Raw genomic sequence first — 524 nt, forward strand, 5'->3', positions numbered from 1 at the left:
CGACAAGCAGTTATCCAAGACACATCCAAGATATTTGATGTTGACAGTGCCCTTGAGTGTACAGTCTCCTATTTTCACAGCAAAACCCGGAGACCTTGCTAGTCTGATTTTGCTACCAAACAGGATGGCCTCAGACTTGTCTGTGTGGAGGGACAGTCTGTTTGCCGAGAGCCATTCACAGGCTTTCTCCAGCTCAGCACCCAGAGTGTCCTCCACCACAGATTTGTCTCTGTGTGAAACCATTAACACGGAGTCATCTGCATACAGAAACAGGTTACAGGAAACAGCAGCATTGACATCAATAATAAATAATAAAAAGAACAAAGGCCCGAGGATGCTTCCTTGAGGCACCCCCCATCTCATGACTCTTTCATTTGACAATGTCCCATTTACATCCACCTTTTGAGTACGATTTTCAAAGTATGAGGTCACCCACTTGAGTGATCCATCATTAAAACCCATAGCTCTTAACTTCTTGATTATGTAATGATCCACTGTGTCAAAAGCTTTCTGTAAATCAAGCA

The sequence above is a fragment of the Poromitra crassiceps genome, assembly GCF_964638095.1.
Source record: "Poromitra crassiceps genome assembly, chromosome: 1".
NCBI lineage: Eukaryota > Metazoa > Chordata > Actinopteri > Beryciformes > Melamphaidae > Poromitra > Poromitra crassiceps.